The 18400-nt window shown below is 41.9% G+C and overlaps 1 pseudogene; it reads left to right on the forward strand.

Moving 5' to 3' along the window:
- The first annotated feature begins 2187 nt into the window (after positions 1 to 2187).
- LOC148696986 (uncharacterized) lies at positions 2188 to 15865 on the forward strand (annotated as a pseudogene).
- The last annotated feature ends 2535 nt before the right edge of the window (positions 15866 to 18400 follow it).

Genomic DNA, 18400 nt, shown 5'->3' on the forward strand with positions numbered 1-18400 from the left:
AAGGGCAAAGATTATTGTTTGAGCCGTCTCATATAAATGTTATATGCTTAAATGATAAGGCCAAGGAATATGTGATTGGAAGAATGCGATCTAAAGAAGTTAGATTCATGAGACCATTCTTTCGTTGACACATCTTAAACGTTCCTGATCATAGGATTGTCAATTGGGCATTGACAGTCCGTTAAGATCAGTACGTGCTATGTCTTCTCTCAGGGAGAGTGACTAGTCTCGAGCCATTGGTGTGTGTGACATCAAGACAAGTACGTAGGTGCTCAATAGAGAATGAGTTCACTGAACACGATCAATGAAGAGTTCTCATATTCATGTCACATGAGAACTCATGGTTGGGATAATGCAAATTAGTCTTTTGACCTGAGGCATCACAGTTGTCTTGTGGTTAGGTCCTTAATCTTTGATTATGTCAAAGTCACTCCATCAGGAAGGTGTCCACGGCATCGTTGGGGTTAAGCCACTTAGCCATGGAGGCAAGTGAATGCGCAACAAGGGATCTCTAACCTTCAAACTGTTTGAGGGAGAATACTCTATGATATGATTAAGAATCTTTGGCCAAAGTATGAATGAGATTTAGGAATGTGTTCCAAATCACATTCAAGGTAATCATATAAGCACAAGACTCACATTGGATAGTAGACATGAATAAACTATCAAACCAAACAATGTGGTCAAGAGTATTGTATTAGAGAAATACCGTATTGCATTTGTAATCCTAAAACTGAATAGGTTCTCCACCTCTTCTGATTAGCTTGGGTAACCATGACATGCTGCTAGGCGTCAACCATGGTTTGTGGAAGCCCTAAAAGTGTATTATCACTAACGGGAGAATTGAAAGTAAGTTTCAATTCACAATCGATTAGAAAGAGTTTTAATCGCCCACTGCCTCGCTAAAAGGAACCTAATGGATCGTTCACCGAGTAAGGTAGAGTTTGAAGAAACAACGGAGATGAGTAAGAATAATTAACTGGTTTAATTATTTATCTAAGGCTAGGATTAATTAATATGTTAATTAATCAAACGAATAAGTTCATTAAAGACCTCGGGTTAGTTTTGGGCCGCAAGGCCCAATGGGATTTGAATGTCAAGCCCATTAACTCAAGTTGTATGACAACTTGAATAAACAAAGGACTTGAAAGCCCAATAAACCCTATAGGCCGGCCATGTTAGAAGAATAGGGCTTTTGCTCCATTAGGTCACTTATTTGAAGGGACTATATAAAGGACTTTATAGCCTAAAATTCATTAAGGGTTGTTTTTGGGGAAAGGATGAGAACACAAGCTCTCTTTTCTCTCTAAAATTTCGGCCACCTTGGAGGGATCATCTAGCAATCAAACTCCTCCAAGGTCACTCAATTTCTTCTTCATTATGCCTTGGTGATGAATCATTAGAGGTTCTCAATTTTGGGAACTTTGGAGAAACCTTTTTCATCCATCCAAATCCATAGATCTAAGATGCAAGGAATGAAGGCCCTCTCTTTGGGTGATTAGCCTTTGTTTAAATACAAAGAGGAATCTACAAAGGTATATATTTCAACTCACTTTGTTTTGAGTTGATTATTGGTTCACCATTTTACTAGGCTTTGAACATTCATGGGTAATGTTTTGTTTTTAAGTGCATGCTAGCATGATTCCGCCTTTAATTTGTTAATTGCATGCTAATGATGTTGCTTAAATGAACATGTCATCTTCCAAAATAATCCTTCAGCCAAGGGGTTATCAGCCCCCAAAATTCATGCAGTTCGATGGAAAAGGCAACCCAAAGCAACATGTCGCCCATTTCATTGAAACTTGCAATAATGCTGGGACAGAGGGAGACTACCTCGTCAAACAATTCGTGCGTTTGCTAAAAAGTAACGCTTTTGACTGGTACACCGACTTCGAACCCGAGTTTATCAACAGTTGGGTTCAGCTAGAAAAGGAATTCCTCAACCGCTTCTACAGCATTCGCCGCACTGTAAGCATGCTAGAGTTGACCAGTACGAAACAGTGGAAAGATGAACCTATTGTTGACTTCATCAATATATGGCGTTCCTTAAGTCTGGATTGCAAAGATTGACTTTCTGAAACCTTTGCCATTGAGATGTGCGTTCAAGGCATGCACTGAGGGTTACATTACGTCCTTTAAGGCATAAAATCGAGAACATTTGAAGAGCTGGCAACTCATTCCCACGACATGGAGCTAAGTATCCCTAATCACGGGAAGAATGAGCCGAGTACTAACTTCAAGAAGGATAAAGTATTCGCCCCAAATGTAGACAAGACTGGGAAGAAGCCCGCTAAAGAAGTTTTCACCATCAACACTACCCCCATCAAGACCTCTTTAGCGCCCATCAAGATCTCCTCCAAGAAGAAAGCGAAGGAGATAAAGAAAGGTGAGCCTTCTCGTACCCAAGACAGATACAAGAGCACCTTGGGGGAGTTGGAACAGAAAACGTACCTTTTTCCTGACTTTGACATGGCTGCAATGTTAGATGACTTGTTGGAAAAAAAGGTGATTGAGCTACCCAAATACAAGCGTCCTGAAGAGATGAATCGTATAAAAGATCCTAGGTATTGCAAATACCATTGTATTGTGAGCCGTCCTGTTGGCAAGTGCTTCGTTCTTAAAGAACTCATCATGAAGCTAGCACAACAAGGGCAAATTGAGCTTGACCTTAAAGACACAGCCCCAACGCATACCACTACAATTGCATTTGGATCGTTTGATCCCATGTCTTTCCAAGCAACACCTGACCATTCCTATGAACGCTCAAGCTGCACGGCACCTCCTGCACAACCATCACCGGGAGGAAGCAACCAAGATGCATATACCGATGATGAAGAATGATGGACATTGGTAACCTACAAAAGACAAGGAAGCCAAAACCACGAGTCATACAGCCAAAGGCGGAACAAAAAAGAAATCATTATCGCCGCAACAATGGGAAGCCTATAAGAAAGATAAAAGTTGATAATACAACATATGCTGGGGAACTTATGAAGCAGGAGCCACGCATTCCCGTTTCCTTGCATGAGTATTTCCCGAATGACTTTTTCCAATAGTGCACTACCGTCGCCTGTCAAATGGTTGAAGTAGAAATAGAAGAGCCCTTAAAGGGTAAAGATATCGCCACTGAGGTAGAAAAGACCCTCACACCCGAAGAAGGTCTGCCAACACACTTTAGCATCGAGGAAGCACTACAATTGCCTTAAAAGATGCAAAGAGCACTAACAGTAGTCTTGGCAAGTCCCGGCGACCACGAAGTGCAAGAAGGTAACGACGAAGGCTTGAAGCTTCAATCACATGAATGTGCCACATGTTGTGCCACCCATGATGCAATTAACTTCACTGATGAAGACCTACTGCTAGGATCAAAGCCTCACAACCGTCCTCTCTTCGTCTCGGGGTATGTAAGGGAACACAAAGTCAACCGCATGCTTGTGGATTGTGGGTCGGCCATAAACATCATGCCAAAATCAACAATGACCATAATCGGCATCAAGGTGAATGAACTATCCCTGAGCCGCCTGCTGATCCAGGGTTTTAACCAAGGAAGACAAAGGGCGATAAGCATGATCCGAGTAAAGATGACCACTGGTGAGCTCAAATCAAGTACGATATTCCACGTGATTGATGCAAGAACTTTCTACAGCTTGCTCCTAGGAAAACCTTGGATCCACGCAAATGGGGTAGTACCGTCCACCCTTCACCAATGCTTAAAATTTTATCGAGAAAGAGTGAAGGTGATTCAAGGCGACACCAAGCCATTCACCGAAGCCGAATCACACTTTGCAGACGCCAAGTTCTACATGGACGAAGACATGGTACCCGAAGCTCTTTCGGAAAAGATCAAATCCACGGGCAAAGCAACACCTAAAAAGCAGGAGTGGTAAGCGATGCCTAAAAAGAAAAATAGCAAGCCGTGCCATCTTCAAGCAAAGACGCTGACGAGCTTGCTAAACCTGCAACAACCAAAGAGAGTAAGATGCCTTCAAAAGGACCGAACACACCTATATTCCAGTACATCCCGATGTCAAGAAGAAAGAATGGTCAATCTCCATTCGAAACTAGAGCAAGAAAAGCCAATACACAGTGGCACAAGGATAATGTGAAGTTGCTCAAGACGAATGCGGCTTTTCCTCTGACACAGCTAGGGGGTGCTAAGGTCATAAGACTACCATAAGGCTTCATAAAAACTCTACCAAAGGAGGTGGAATCAAGCTTTCTTCCAACCAAGAGGATCGAGGAAGGTTTCGACCCAAACGCCTACAAACTCATGTCGAAGGCCGGGTACGACTTCGCTTCCTCTTCTACTCCTGGAAAGAAGGTTACAAACACCCTCAACAATAAAGAATGTAACCTCACCAAGACTCAAAAGAAGTTGAAAGAGCATGGTTACAGAGTTAACAACAACAAAGCTGGACTTGGCTTCACACCAAATGCACCTGTGATGATTTCAAACAAAGCGAAAAACACTAGCGCTCAGTACGTCAGCATGAGCATTAAACAAGACCCAGAAGAGCCTAAACCCGCCCCTCGGACGTCGGTCTTCAATAGGATGAGCCGTTAAAGCCCCAGAATTTCAGTGCTTAATCGCATTGGTGGTCAAGACCGAACCTCCGTCTTTAAGAGGCTTAATGCACCAACATCCCAAAGCTCTATTTTCAAAAGGTTGTTAAAGCCTAAGAAACAAAGCAACACAGCTAGCTCTCCTCTGCGACGGTCAGCTTTGGAAAGATTTGAAGATAATGAGAAGCCTTCTAGAAAGAGGAAGACAACACCAAAGGAAGAAAAGCTCGACGAGTTAGCAGAAAAATGCGACGTTCGAAGCTTGATCCCTTCAAGGATGAAGCGCTAAGCAATCTTAGAGGTTGACACAAATGGACCATTGAAAGTAAGAAGGCGCACTATCATCCACACTGAACAATCCTCATGCCAACAAGCTCGAGAGGATAGCACTGAAGAGGAGGTCCAAGATGTTTTCCACATCACGATTCAAGAAGGCAAAGAAGATGAAATTCCCGAGGAAGATGTTACTGCTGCACCACCATAACTCGAAGATGGGGGGCAAGCCACAGTTGATGACTTCAAGGAACTCAATTTAGGCATAAGCAAGGAACCAAAGCTTATCTTCGTAAGTGCATTATTAAGTACGGGCGAGATAGATGATTATTACCAGCTGCTATTAGAGTACAAAGACGTCTTTGCTTAGACCTACAAAGAAATGCCCGGCCTGGACCCTATTATCGTTGTGCATTATCTTGTAGTCAAGCCTGGAACGCGATCGATAAAGCAAACTCAAAGACACTATCGATCCGAGCTCATCCTACAAATCGAGGTCGAGATCAACAAGCTAATCGAAGTAGGCTTTATTTGAGAAGTACAATACGCCAAGTGGATCTCCAACATCGTCATTATCTTTAAGAAATCAGGACAAATACGTGTTTGTGTAGACTTCCGGGACCTCAATGATGCTTGCCTGAATGATGACTTCCCCTTGCCAATCATTGAAATCATGGTGGACACAACCACTGACCATGAGGCATTGTCATTCATGGATGGCTCTTCTGGGTACAATCAAATTCGCATGGTCCTCGAAGATGAGGAACTAACAGCCTTTCGCACTTCAAAAGGTATCTACTGCTACAAGGTGATGTCATTTGGTCTAAAGAACGCTGGAGCTACGTATCAACGCGCAATGCAGAAAATCTTCAATGACATGTTGTACAAAAACGTAGAATGTTACGTAGATGATGTGGTGGTCAAGACAAAGAAAATATTAGATCACTTGAAGGATTTACAAATAGTGTTCGAAAGGCTGCGAAAATACAACCTCAAGATGAACTTGTTAAAGTGTGCGTTTGGCGTCACCTCCGGAAAATTCCTTGGCTTCATCGTCAAGCACCGTAGTATTGAAGTGGACCAATCAAAGATCAAGGCCATTCAAGGCATGCCCGAGCCAAGAAACTTGCACGAGCTGAAAAGTCTACAAGGACGGCTAGCCTTCATCAGACGTTTCATCTCCAACCTTGCAGGGCGTTGTCAACCGTTTAGTCGCCTCATGAAAAAAGATGTTCCATTCGTATAGGACAAAGCATGCCATAATGCTTTTGAAAGCATAAAGAAATATTTGTCAAGTCCACCTGTCCTAGGGGCACCTGTGCCCGGGAAACCACTCATATTATATATTGCTGCTCAGGAAAGTTTAGTTTGAGCACTCTTGGCACAAGAGAATGAATCCCAGAAAGAAGGAGCGATGTACTGCCTCAGTCGAACTCTCACCGGCGCTGAGTTGAACTACTCCCCAATAGAAAAGATGTGCCTCACTTTGGAGTTCGCCATTCAGAAGCTCAGACATTACATGCATGCTTACACCATTCACCTAATTGCTAAAACTGACCTTGTCAAATACGTCATGTCCAAGCCAGTCTTGACAGGGCGACTTGCTAAATGGGCTTTGCTTCTTAATCAATACGAGATCATCTACGTCCCAGCTAAAGCCGTCAAAAGGACAAGCGCTAGCATACTTCCTTGCCGATCACCCAATCCCAGCTGATTGGAAAATCTCAAACGACTTTCCTGACAATGAGGTGTTCTATATCGACATCTTCTTGACATGGACGATGTTCTTTGACGAATCTACACGAGCAGACGGAGCGGGGGCAAGAGTAGTATTCATGTCGCCACAAAGGCAAATACTACCTTACTCTTTCCAATTGAGTGAGCTAGGCTTCAAATGTCGTTGAGTACCAAGCTCTGATCATCGGGCTTCAAATGGCGATCAACATGGAAATCACAGCTCTTGAGGTATATGGCGACTCCAAGCTCATAATCAATCAACTCTTAACTGAATATGAGGTGAGGAAAGATGATCTCGTTCCATACCTCCAGTTGGCAACTCAACTACTATAAAAGTTCGAGGCAGTAACACTAGAACATGTGCCAAGAAAGGAAAATCAAATGGCAGACGCTCTCGCCAATCTAGCCTCGAGTATGACACTAAGAAAAAATGAAGCTGCAGACATGCCAGTTTGCCAAAGATGGGTGATCCCGCTCGTTAATGAAATGTTACTAGATGATCATCTCAGTACTTTTAGTCGATGCTGAAGAGTGGAAACAGCCGCTGATCGACTACTTAAAGCATGGAAAGCTTCCAGATGATCTTAGACACCATTCCAAAATACGTCGACGAGCACCCAGTTTCATTTACTACAAAGGAACACTTTACCGACGCTCTTTTGAAGGAGTGCTCCTGAGATGCCTAGGTGAGGAAAAAGCTAACCAAGCCATGGAAGAAGCACATTCAGGTGTGTGTGGGGCGCATCAGTCTGGACCAAAGCTACATTTCCAGCTCAAAAGAATGGGTTACTACTAGCCGAGCATGGTGAAAGACTGCCTGGAACATGCCAAAAGGTGTCAATCCTGCCAATTCCACGCCAATTTCATACATCAACCACCTGAACCATTACACCCTACGGTTGCTTCATGGTCGTTCGACGCATGGGGATTGGACGTCGTAGGACCAATTACACCAAAGTCAAATGCAAGAGAAGCTTACATCCTATCTGCAACAGATTACTTCTCCAAGTGGGTTGAAGCCATACCCTTAAGGGAAGTAAAAAAGGAAATTGTCGTTCGTTTCATCAAGGAGTATATTATCCACTGATATGGTGTGCCTCGCTACATTATCACTGACAATGGAAAACAGTTCTCCAACCGACTCGTGGACGAGCCCTGCAACAAATACAAGTTCAAGCAGCACAAGTCTTCCATGTATCATACTCCGACCAGCAGCCTTGCGGAAGCATTCAACAAGACGCTGTGCAACCTCCTGAAAAAGGTAATCGGCCGAACAAAGAGAGATTGGCATCAAAGAATAAGTGAAGCACTTTGGGCATATAGGACTACACATAGGACTCCCACCCAAGCTACACCTTATTCTCTCGTATATGGTGTGGAAGTTGTTCTACCGCTCGAAAGTCAAATCCCCTCACTAAGGATGGCTATACAAGAAGGCTTGACTGATGAAGAAAATGCAAAGTTGCGCCTTCAAGAGTTGGAAGTGCTGGATGAAAGAAGGCTCGAAGCTCAACAACACTTGGAATGCTACCAAGCACGATTATCCAAGGCATTCAACAAGAAAGTCCGCCCAAGGTCTTTCCAAATCGGAGATTTCGTACTGGCATTGCGTAGGCCTATCATCACAACTCACAAGACAAAAAGCAAGTTCACATCAAAGTGGGATGGACCATACGTAATACAAGAGATCTACACCAACGGCACCTACTTAATCATGGCAGAAGACGGCTTGAAGATTGGCCCTATCAACGGCAGATTTTTGAAACGCTACTACCCCTAAACCAAACGCACCACGCTCCTGGCCTGCAAGAGCATAAACTGTGTACAGCAAAATCATCATCAAAATCACCATTAAAATCATCAAAAAAAAAAAAAAAAAAAACCCCATCACTCATTTGAACTACATCTTGACTTGATCTCTCCTCAACCAAAGGTACGTAGGCAACTTGAAACTTCAAAACTTCAAGTACAGTCACATCATCAACAAAAACACAAACACTTTGAAGAATAAAGAGCAAATTCAAGAATGCAAACACTTTATTTCTTTAAAGGAAAAAGTTTGATTACAAAAAAAAAAGGCAGAAGACACTACTCGAAAACTATGTCCCTAAAACTACGAAGGCGATCTTCAAGCAAGCCTTCCAAAGTCTTCAAAGTCTCTACCTCGCTGAGAGACAAGATGGGCAATTCCATAGCCATGCCTTTCTCTTGTTCTAGGCGTGAAATCTCCTCTTGGCATTGAGAAAGTGTAGCTCCCTGCTCCCCGAGAACACTTCCAAGTCGTGATGCTTCGATGCCCAACTGTTCTTGCTCTCGTATCAACGTATCTAGACGTACCTGGATGGAAGCTAAAGAAGTCTCTGTGGCTTGATAATCTCCCGAAGCAGCTTGCTGAGAAGACTGAACTTGGGTTAGTGATAGGAGCATATTTATGCGCCTTAGTTTGCTTGTTTTCTTGCATTTACTTAGTTTGCTTGTTTTCTTGCATTTATGTTGCTAGTACTTAGTAATTTTAGTACTTTAAGCTATTTTCGGGTGTTTGTAGGTCCGAAGGGCTAAAGGAGCAAAAAAGATGCATTTTGGAGACTTTTGGAGCACTTTTGGGCTAAGGATGGATAGCTTATGCTTGGAGCCAAAGTGTTGGACGAAATTGAAGACCTAATTGAAGACCAAAGTGTTGGAACCTTGTTCCCTTTAGTTCTAGGACATTTAAACCTTTCCTATATCCTTAGCCGTGCATTACTCATTCAATTCAGCCATTCACCAAAACCATTTCCCTTTGTGCCGTGCACATTCACATGCATTCCCCCTTTAATTCACATGCATTTCCTTCATTAATTAACCCACATGCACCCTTTATTCTTTCATCATTCCAGCCACTCCACATCCCTCACCAAGAAATCATTCAACACATGCATCCATAATCATTTCTCCAACCTTGCCGTGCACATCATCATAAACAATCATGCACTCCACATGCATTTCCACCCTTACAAGACCCTAATCATTCATCCATACAATCTGCCATCTTTCACAAACACTTAAGCCTTTGCTGCAACCTTCCACCTTTCTTCCACCATTCATACACTTTTCAGCCATCTTCCACACCCTTTAATCATTCAACCATGTAGCCACACATTCACCCACATGCACCATTCAAACATACACCCATTCACCACCAGAAATCATCCTTGCCGTGAGTTCCCTACCTTTCCAGCATTCCATTTCATCATTGCAGCCATTCCACATGCATTCATCCTAGCTGTCATTGCACATGCTTTCACAACCTAATTCACATGCACATTCAATCAAACACATTCTTTGCCGTGCATAACCATTGACATCTCCAACTTTCTTTCATTGCAGCCACATGCATTTCCAACCTAGCATTCCCATTCTTTAATCCAATTCAGCCACTTAATCATTCAACCACATTCACACATCACCCATTCACCATTTGCCGTGTATCACTCCCACTCTTTAATTCATTGAAGCCACATGCACTCCCATCCATTTCATCATTGCAACCATTGCAGAAAATACCCATCATTGCCGTGCATACACACTTCATTCCAGCCACATTCCACATGCATTCATAATCATTCACCCTAGCTTTAATTCACATGCTTTCACATGCATTTTCAGCACATTCCCTTGCACACTCCAACCATGTCGTGCATTCCCTTTCATTTCTGTCAAAGCACATGCACTCCCACCCTTTAATCACATGCATAAATCAGCCACATGCATCTCCCATCACCATTCCAGATTTCCACCAAGTTCCTAGCTGTCATGTTCCCTCTTCTTCACCTATAAATAAGCATCCATTGCAGCCACAATTGATTCATTAATTCACTCTTCCATTTTCAGAAAACCATCCCTTGGTGCCGTGCCTTAAGGCACCATTCCATCAATTCCCTACTAATCCAAACACCATCTCCATTCACACACCAAATCCATCCCTTAAGGCCGTGACCACCATCTTCATTCACACACCAAAAACTTACCATTGTCGTGGCCTCCCCCTTCCATTTTCACCACTCCCCAAACCATTCACACCATCAAACTATCTTTAGACCTTGTGCTACAACAAAGAGGAAGAGAAGCGGGCCTAAACGTTCATACAATTCAAGTTTGAGTTGTTGGAATGTTTAGGTGTTTCTTTTCCTTTGAATTCAATGTTTAATTTCAATTCTCTTTGTTTTGTACGTATGAGGAACTAAACCCCCCCTTGGCTAGGGGGGGGATTCGAAATATATGTTTATGCTTGCATTTTGATTTGATTACTTCTAATTACGTTTCATAAGTTGTGGATTCAATTTGTTTAACCGTTTGATTGATAACTTATTTATGTATGTTTATTGAGAGTGCACGCTTAATTTTCATGCATGAATATGACGCTAGAATATAAGTGAGTTTCACCTAATAGTTATGAACTTATATTCACAAGTAGTGGAGGTTGCTTATAAACAATCGCGTTAAACGAATTATTGGCATAAGTTTCATGCGTATTCCATAGTTATGAATGCCTAGTCGATGTTTATGATTTCCGTTGAACTTAATGATCTTTGTTGAATGTCCTTATCATGCGTATTCCATAGTTAGGGACTTTGATTAGGAATAATTTGGTTGTAATGCGTATTCCATTCAATCCAATGAATCTAGGGAAATCTGAAAGTTAATTTAAGCGGATCTAATTAACTTGGAGCATTGAGAATTCATGGTTTATTGAAATGCAATTGGAAATCTTTTTATTATGCAAGTGTAACATGTGTGGAGATGAACCCCTTGGCTAGCATCCATTCATTCCATTTCATCAATTTCATATTTACATTCTGTTTTAATTGCAATTTGTTCATTTAGTTTAATTTCGTCAAAACCTAAATCCCCCTTTACTTTAATGTCAAATTAGTTAGAAATCAATTTAGTTTGTGTTTTTAAGAGTCTTAAGTCAAGTTACAACTTAATTTCGTCCAAATTTGTGTTTGTACTCAAAACTGCCCAGAAAGTGTTTTTAGGCAGATTTGAGTGTGTTTGTGCTGTTTTGAGTCTTTTAGTTTGTTTGAGTGTTTTAAAGTTTAGTTTTGCATTCTTTGAGTCTAGTATAGTGTTCTATATTGTGTTTTTACGTTTTTGAGTCAAATCCAAGTGATTAACAATCCCTCCTAATCCCCGGTCCAGAACGATCCCTACTTGTACTTATACTACAATTGTCAAAAAGAGGGTTTAATTTGTGTGCGTATAAATCACGCATCAGTTAGTGACAAGTCTATTGCTGCAAGCTGGTGAGCTCTAACATCTGGACTCAACTTCTTCGAGGAAATAGCATGCAAGGAAGAATACTCAATTTAGGCGGCCATAAGTTCAGCAATCTTGATCTTCAAGGATGAAGAATTAACATTAAGATTGTCAATTGCAGAAACAAGCTTCGACAAATCCTCCTTAAGCAGCGTAAGGTCCTCCAACGGGCATTTTGAAATCCTCCCCTCAATATGGCTCTTGTACCATGACTGCAACAAAGAAAAATCAGCCACAAAGCTTAAGCAGCATAGCAAAGAGGGCAGCCACAGAACGGTCTTTCAAGACACACTACAGTGGCAAAGAAAACCAAAATGCCACGCAATCGCACTACGCAACCCTGCAGCGATTACGCAAGCAGTTTCTTGCACCGCATGACAGCACACCACCGAGGGAAAACTGTGATCAAAAGGCACTACACAGCAGAACCCCGTTGCAGTCTCTTACACAAACACTAGGCAGTAGAAAGCACATGTACATCTGCAATCCTGCCCACTCTGCCACCAGCTACCACACCTTTGGAAGCTTTGTAAGGGTCCTAGCATCATGCTCTGCCTTCCCAAAAAAAAAAAAAAAAAAAAATCGTAGCATCACAACAAAGAAATCCATCAGTGAGGTACACACATTACATATTTTATACGCACAATATTGAGACAATCAACATATATATATATATATATATGCGCACAAACATGGAGTGACGGGACAAGCTATGAGACAATCACCTATATATATATATATATAAAAGACACACCCACACAGAGTGATGGGACAATCACCTTATATATATATATATAAGGCGCACACACACACATGGTGATGGGACATTCAACGTCCATACATATATATATATAAGTGCATGTCAAAATCAATATATGTATATATATATATATATATATATGTACATATCAAAATCGTCCTCAGCTTAAAAGGAATAGACCTTACAAAGTAAAGGCTGTGCGAAGAAACTTGTTAGTTGACTGCTTCCTCTTCTTCCCATCCACCGCAACTGAACTCCCACAAATAACACAGAGAACTGCAGAGGTTGAAGAAGTGGAAAGCAACTCGCCTCGGCAATTCAAACCTACGCTCACAACCACCCTTTTGGTCCAGCACCCAGTTCAACGGGCAGCAGACGCAAAGAACGCAATGTAGGGAGGAAGCAGTGCATGCAGTTACCAGCAGCGCAGGATTGCAAGACAAGGTAGTCGAGATGCAAGACAACAAACAATGCAGTGGCTATGCAATGGTTGCGCAGTGACAGTTCGATCCCATATAAATACATATATATATATATATGTGTACATGAACCCAGAGAAGCGAATGAAGTGCAGCGATTGTGCAAATAATGTTGCAGTGACTGTGCAAATAGCAATCCGCATGCAGTGAAGAATGTAATGAGATGACTGTGCAAACAGAAATGTGCATGCAGTGAAGAATGTAATAAGATCACTGTGCAAATAAATAAACAAAAAAAATATATATGTATATATGCGTGTGTGTGTGTGTGTATCAATTATAAAGGCTTCGGGCACTATGTGAAGGTAAAAAAAAGAAAAAAAAAAAAAAGGAGGCAGCAATGATGATGTTGGGAAGCACTGTCAAAGGCAGCACCAGCTGCCAATTGTTTAAATTAACAGATTGGAGGGCATTTGGCTCTCACAATGCCAAAAGCTAAAACCACTCACAATTGCAAGCTACTGTTAGCAAGTCAAGAAGGAAAAAGAAAAGAGGTGGTGGCGACAGAATTATTGCAAAGAAGAAAATAGGAAGGATGGTGCACGGCACCACCTTGGAAAAGTATGATAAATATATATATATATATATATATATAATTAAAAATTAAAAAAAATTAAAAAAAATAAAAAGGAAAGTAACACATCTTGGTGAGATATATGTTTTTTTATCTGTATTTAGCACAATACGCTGAATGAAATCAAGCATGTTTATTGATATCTCCGAGAAATTACAAATGCATACCAAAAAAAAAAAAAAAAAAAAGAAAGAAAGAAAAAAGAGGGAGCCTTCACAAAGGTTGCTCACGTGAAGCCCCACTACTTGGCGAAACCCCAGGAGCGGGAGGCATTAAAGATAGATTATTCGAAGCCTCAATACTTGGTTGAACGCTAGATGACGAAGGCAAAAGGTGCCTTTGGAAGAAAGCCACGAACCTCTGATGGTCACTTTGAATCCGACTTTCAGATTCTTGCAGCTGGTCAAGCTTCCTCTTCATGCTCGTCGAATAATTATTTGCAAGCATGTGCAAATCTCTATTCTCACTCTTAAGCTGTCTGATCTCTTGTCTAAGATTTTCCACGTCATCCGTCAATGATTCAACTTGACGGGTTCGAGCAAGGAGGCGTTGGCCCATGTTGGACACAGAGCCCACACATTGAACACTGAGAGCTAGGGACTCTTGAACGGCCAACTCATCGGACCGTCTTGAAAGCAGCCTATTATCTCTAGGAGTGAGGAGGTTCCTAGCTACTATCGTAGTCGTTGTTTCCTCCCTCATCACGGAGTCTTCACCTATAAGTGGGCCATTAGAAGATAAGAAAGATGGGCACCATACATTACCCTGACGCAGCGCACCTGTATCACCAATGAGACTCAAATCTAAGCAAATGTTAGATGGGTTAGCCATTTTCAAAGATGTTAAAAGAAAAGGGTAGGATGAAGTAAAATCTAAAAAAAAAAAAACACTTGAGACGATTTTCACGAGCAGGCAATCTTCAAAGTGTGCATGTTGGATGTGATCGATACCTCTATAAAAGGAGAGGCAACACAGCCACCAATTTTAAAAAAAAAATATCGAAGAGACACCGGTCTTTAAATCTTAAAAGCCGAATTTTCCTGCATAAAGTTCGTCAACACTTTTCAGACGCAATCTCAGCTTTTCAGATAACGCGTGCAACTTTGTCAAAGATCTCTGACAAAGTTGAAAACGTGTGGAGTTCAATATCCCAACTACCACACTTTTGCTGACAAGCGTGGGTGACAAAGCCACACCCGTACCACTACCTGCTATTAAAATCCCTATATATGTCAACATTCATGGCAAGGCATACATCCAAAACGCATGACTCTTCTTCGTTGCCAAGAATGCAACTGCAACCAAACCTCACAATATGCTCAGTTTTCTTCTTCCCTGAAAACACCTGTTCAACCAAGTCTTCAAGAGCAAACATATCATTAAGGTCGAAAGCAAGAGTATCTCATAGCATGCCTTTTCCACGTCCTTTCCTTTGTTCTTGTTCTTCTCATCAAGACAAAGAGAAAAAGAGCGATCAGTCGGCACTTGGAATCAAACTTCCTGTCTGGAACCGACTGCCTGGAACCCCTTCCCTGATTGCTTACCCAACACTGCTCTCAAGTACTCATCTTCAACTGTTGATGTACCCCCAAAAAAGATACTAGATGCCTGGAGAACGGATGAGGCAGGAAGAAACTATAGATCGAAGCATGTGGAGACAAATGCAACAAATATATGTGCTGATTCATCTGCTACTTCTTCGAAAACAAAAGTATCTTATATCATCAAGGGCGAAAGCAAAGGTATCTCATATCATGTTTTTTCCTTGACTTTTCCTTTGCCCTTGCTCTTGCCTGCAAGACAAGGAGAAAGAAAGCAATCAGTCGGAACCCAAAATCAAACTTCCGATCTGGAACTGATTGCCCAGAGCCTTTGCCTGATTGCTTACCTAGCGTTGCTCTCAAGTGCTTGTCTTCAACTGCTAATGAGTCTCGAATTCCCTCAGCGAATACTTCAAGACAGTTAACACGATGTTGACTCTTTACACTGAAGCTGCCAAGCATGGAAGAATCGCTGAGAAGTGATGCTCTGAAAGACGATTTAAAGGCAAATGGTTGCGCACCACCTCGGCTATGCAAAAAGAAACAAGCAGAGAATAATGCAGTACAAGGAGCTGGAACAAATCACTGTAGCACGACGCCCTCCCCTGCAGAACCGTATAATCCAGACAGAGGAGTTTAAGTCAAATCCAAGCTCGACATAGTTGTTCTAATCAAAGAGCTTAAGAAGCCTGAACAACCTTCCGCTGGCACCGTCGCCAAATCGCCAGTACTTCTTCAAAAGCAAAAGTATCTCATATCATCAAGGTCGAAAGCAAGAGTATCTCATATCATGCTTTCTCCATGTCCTTTCCTTTGTCCTTGTTTTTACCTGCAGGGCAAGGCGAAAGAGAGTAATCAGCCGGCACTTGGAATCAGCCTTCCGATCTGGAACCGACTGCCTGGAACCTATTCCCTGATTGCTTACCTAGTGTTGTTCTCGAGTAGTCGTCTTCGACGGTTGATACACTTCTAGAGAAGATACCACGTCTGCCTGGAAAACAGCTAAGACAAATGACAATGAAACATCAATCTTGTGGATCGTCAGCAAACGCAACAACTGCACGTGCTGATTCATACCCTAACCCTCTTCAATATGAATTGGAAAGATTGAATAAAGAAACAGGCCATCACCTTCATCTCGTGCTTACCTGCTATGTGTCTGAATCCTGAAACCGCTCGTGGTCTTATTTTCATTCAAGATCAAGCCTCGATGGCCCTTGAAGAAATCACAAGTCCGATTCAAAATCAAGTGTTCACCACCCTTGAATCAAATTCAACTCCAGATAAAAAGGAGTAAGTTCAGACCTTTGGAGGAGACCAAAAAACCCTCCAGCCCAGTTCAAGATTAAGCCTGTGGAAAATCAACGATTGAAGGAAACCAGAAAATCTTCCAGTGGAATTCAAGATTAAGCCCCGATGGCCTTTGAAGAAATTTCCAGCCCAATTCAAGATCAAGCCTCGATGGCCCTTAGATCGACATCTACATTAAGGGACTTCAAAACGCATCTTCTACACATGACAAGCACATGTATATGATGCGCCTTGAAGTGGGGGCATTTGTAGACATTGAAATTCCAGTGAAATCAATGTTGACCAATGTATTAAAATTACAACCTTTATTCATTTCACCTACCTCACACACTTATTTCACCAACCTCACACACTTACTTCACCTACCAACTCCATTTATTTCACCTACAACATCCACTCACTTCACCAAAAAATGGATGGTGGTGATTCACTCTCTTGGCCTATAAATAGCCTTCTCCATCAAAAGGAAAGGGGGAGGAATTTACATCACACCAAAGCCTTGAAGCTTTTAAACTCTAAAGCTCTCAAGCAAATCTCGAATGATCAGTAAAACCCTATTCGTTCTTCGTCAAATCCTCCTGCAAGATTAAGCCCGGATGGCCCGTGAAGAAACTTCCCTCAACCTTTGAGATCAAGCCCTGATGACCCTTGAAAAAAGTGTTCATCGTTCATCATCTGTTCATCCTAAGATCAAGCCCCAACGACCCTTTAGATTAACAAAAATCAACAAACCCATACACCCATTCTTCAAGATCAAGCCCAACGGCCCTTGAAGATCCATTCATTAACAGTTCATCCCTAGATCAAGCCCCGACGGCCCTTTGGATCAACAGCTCATCCACAAACCTACACCTTACGAAGATAGAATCTGATAGGAGCATATTCATGCGACTTAAATGGCTTGTTCTCGTGCATTTACGTTATGTTTCTTTAGTTATTTTAGTCCTTTATGCTTCTTTTGTGTGTTTTCAGGTTCTAAGGGCTTAGGGAGCAAGAAAGTGCATTTTGAGGCTATTTGGAGCATTTTTGTGCATGGTTGGATAGCTTAATCATGGAGCAAAGAGGATGGACGAAATTGAAGCCTTGTATGCTCTTTGGGGACATCAAACAAAGGGCCTAGCCCAAATCAAACAAATCCTTTGAGCCATGGAAAACCTCTAGCCCAATCAAACACATGATGCCATACAAACCAACCTATTTTAGGCCCATTCTATGTACTTAAACCCTAGCCCTTTAAACTAGTTCATTTATCACTTATTAAACCATTCACTTATCACTCACCACATATCATTCATTTATCACTTAACATATCATTCATTTATCACTTATCACAACAACAACCTAAAACACATGCACATGCACCACTAATCCCTTCACTTTCATGCCATCATTTCTCACCACCCCCCTTTGCCGTGCAACACACATCAACACATTCCAGCTTTTCTCCTTCTCTTTGCAGCCACAAGTCACATGCATTCACACATAATCATTCACCCTATCCATCTTACATTCCACAAACAATGTCACATGCAAAACAACAATCATTCACACACAAAACAGCACCATTCACCCTTGCCGTGGCCTTCACTCACATTTCCAGCTTTCCACCTTGCATTTCCACATGCATTCACTTCATCATTACACACCACTCATTCTCTAATTCCACATGCACATTCAATCATTCACTCAAGCACCCTTGTGCCATGTTTCCCCCTTTGTTCCCACCCATCACATGCATCATCATCAAACAAACACTCAATGCCGTGACCTACAAACACATGCATCCTGAAATCCTTTGCCGTGGCCTTCATTCCCATTTCCAACATCTTCACATGCATTTCCAGCTTTCACATGTCTTCACATT

Source organism: Pyrus communis, chromosome 5 (assembly GCF_041283825.1).
Source record: "Pyrus communis isolate YQ-2024b chromosome 5, ASM4128382v1, whole genome shotgun sequence".
NCBI classification, from domain to species: Eukaryota; Viridiplantae; Streptophyta; class Magnoliopsida; order Rosales; family Rosaceae; genus Pyrus; species Pyrus communis.